The sequence below is a fragment of the Corylus avellana genome, chromosome ca11, assembly GCF_901000735.1.
Source record: "Corylus avellana chromosome ca11, CavTom2PMs-1.0".
NCBI classification, from domain to species: Eukaryota; Viridiplantae; Streptophyta; class Magnoliopsida; order Fagales; family Betulaceae; genus Corylus; species Corylus avellana.
In genome coordinates, this window is record NC_081551.1 from 19,286,977 (window position 1) to 19,290,583 (window position 3,607).

The window sequence follows — 3,607 nt, forward strand, 5'->3', positions numbered from 1 at the left end:
CTATATCAAAAGATAAGAGGAATTAATGTCATTAAAGTAAGATAAAAAAATATAAGTAAATGAAAAAATTAAATATGCAAATAACTAATATTACCTTGCTCTCTATATAATCAATCTCTAGTGCAAACTAGTGCCTCAACAATATCAAATTTGAGTGAACTTCTATACTGATCAATCACACGTCCATCAATACTAAAAGTTGATTCTGAAGTAACAATAGAAACAAGAATACTCAAAATTATCACAAGCCATAGCAGTTACTATAAGATAATGAAATTCATTTTCTTTCCAAAATGAAAGGATGTCAAATGACGCATTCATAGCAGCTAATTGATTCTTTAGGTTTAGGAGGTCCTCCGTCCTTTAGGGTTTTTTTTTTTAATAAATTATAAACGTGTCATAAATAGGTCAACCCATTTATGACCCAAGCCCGTTTAGGATAAACCCAAATTCAGTAACTTTGTGTCATGTTCGTGGGTCGTGTCAAAATTGACAACCCTATTCTATACTAATCACATGATGACTTATGAGTTCTTACATGGTATTAGAACCAAAATGTTTTGAGATCGAATATTGACTCCATCATTTACCTCCCATTTTAATTAAATATTTCACATATTGGACTTCACTTATTAAAAGGAATTGAGCCCACACATGAAGTGGAGTGTTAAAATAATGATTAAGTAATTAAATTTATCTCTTCTTATCAGTTTAAGCTTGTAATAACTGGTGATTTAACACTTTAGCAAAAATAATTGCCCGTAAGGCAGCAACAAATTTAGCAACAACTGGGTCAATAATATTACCTTTTAGAGATTGCAAGGTAGCTAACACATCTCCCATAGAATCACATACAATTACTCCTCTGCCCATATTCTTGTTTTGTATGTCTACCACAGCATACCAATTAACCTTGGCAATTCCCTTAGAAGGAACCATCAAACGATGGCAAACCACTGTTTTTTCATCTTCTGTCTTATGTTAGATGGCGTGTGTATCTGTATATTCTTGAATGGACTCAAAGGCTTTCCGAACAAGTTAGTTAGGATAGTCGAAAACCCCCTTATATACCACATAATTTCTTATTAGCCAGAAGTTCCGAGCGACCACCGCTATTGCCTCCAATTCATCCTTATCCAATTTTTTGTGCATAATATATACGAAAAGTATAAACTCATCATACATCTCACTGCATTTTTTGAAACTTCCGACAACATATACTCCATGCATCTCTAGTTGCGGGATAGTTCCATAGAACATGCTCTGTTGTTTCCTTCGCCACACCACGTATCGCCACACCACGTATAGGGCATAGAGAGTCGGTCACTAATTTTCACTTAAACAAATTGACTTTTGTTGGCAATGGATTGAGACATGCCCTCAACATGAACACTTTTACAACATTTGGCACCCCCATCTACCAAATGCTCTTCCATGTATCCGTAAAACAAGATGTATAAGAACATTAATTCACCTTTATTAGTCTTTACACAGGAGTTTGTTTGGATGATAGACACTTCTTACATTTATGTTACTTAAAAAAAAATAAAAAATAAAAATTATTGGCTCTTATTTTTTATTATATATTTTTTCTTATTCTAATAATAACAATATTGACATTTTTTTATAATATTTTCTTTATAAGTAACAAGTTTCAGTAGATTTTGTCTATTTCAAGTACATTATTTGTTATTATTTGTTTATTTTATGAGTTTCTTGCAAATAATTTTATTGTCTATAGTAAAAAGAATTTTTTTTAAAACTTCAATTCAAATGATTTTGTTTCTTTAAAAATATATAAATTACAATTTTAAACACTTTATATCTTGTATTTTTGTACTAATACATACATGTTAACTCTTAACTTACTGAATATCAATTAGTATGATATATATTTCTGAAGTCTTTTTTTAATATATGATAGATATATTTTTTTGTGTATGTTATAATTTTTATTTTGAAATGTGTTTATAATACTTTATATATAATAAAAACATTATATATATATATCAAACCCACCTTCTTGATTTTTCCCTCCTCTCCTTTTCACGGTAGCAGTGCTCGGTATCTTCTCTATAGGTTTCACTGGTCTCTGTTTCTAGTAGATTGCTTTAGATCTAGTTTATAGATCTAGATCCAAATCTAATCTCTTAAACCTTAGATTTGATCGTCTTCTTCGACTAATGTGTGTATTTTGAAGGGATATCTACGATGCCACCTCCGCTGCTACTTGTGGAGTTTTTGTTTTTTATTTTGTTTGTCCTGACCTTCCAGTTGAGGACCGAGTAGATCGGTGAGGGGGCTTAACCCTCATGGCGGGATTTTTAGTTTATAGTTATTTTTTATTTTTGTTTTGTATTTGTACTATCTATGTTCTAAATTTAGTTTGTATGAAGCAAATTTATTCCTTAAATATAATTGTACATGAGTCAAAGGAAGCTTGAAGTCATTTTTATGATTTTATAATCTTCATTACTTTTTGTTATAATTTTTCAGAGTTATATACTCTATGTTGTAAGAGCTTTATGCTCGTCAAATTTCATTAACTTCCATATTAAAAATAAAAATAAAAAATAAAAATCCCCACCTTCCCGACCTATTTCCCGTGTATTGCTTTTTTGTTTTTTTGTTTTTTGTTTTGGTAAAAAAAGACGTTGACCGGATCAGGATCCCCTGGAATTCCCCTGGAATTCCAGATTCTAGAATTTGAAGATTAAAGGTCCAAAAATGTGCCATGTGGCTAAAACCACTTTCCTCCCAAAACACAAAACCCACTTCTTCATCACGTCTGAAAAAAGAAAATCCCAGCTTTTTGTATTGAGGCTATTTTTTTTTTTTTTTTTTTTGGGGGAACTATGAATTTTTTTTTTTTTTTTTGACATTCAGATTCAATACTTGGTATTTTAGTTGTGTGAATTGAGAGATGTTTTATAGTTGTTTTATTTTTGGGAGGGAAAGTCTTTTAGTATCTAAATACAGTGGGTTTGGGAGGAAAGTGGTTTTAGCCATGTGGCACATTTTGAACCTTTAACTTTCAAATTCTTGAATCTGGAATTCCCCTGGAATTCCAGGGGATCCTGATCCACGTTGACCGACCACTCACGTTTCCCTCGTTATTTTATAATATTATTCTCTCTTGAACTGCTAAATTTACAAAAAACGGTCTCATCTCAGGTAATGATTCCCCGAGTGCTACCACAGGGGAGGCTTCGCAGGTGACAATGCCACCGAAATCTGATTAGCCAAGGACAAAAACAGTCTCCTTCCTGGATTGACTTAGATACAAGAAGCACCCAATCATATTCCACTCTCACCCAAGCTTATTCATTTTGATAAACACAAGATCAGTTCCCACTGTGCGAGTGTCACGCTTATAAAAGCTAAACACCCATACAGTGGATGGTCGTCTTCCTCTGCAATCATCAGTATTTTTAATCCTCTGTAATTGAGAGGCTCTTCATCTTCAGCTTATTCATCGTTAGGGAAGAAAAGAGAGCCAAAACCCTAGGGTCTCTGATTCTACGAAGCTATGCCGGAGGTTAGCGTGACCTTGGAGGTCGGAAACGACGGCGTCGCGGTGATCGCCATTTCTAATCCACCGGTTAAC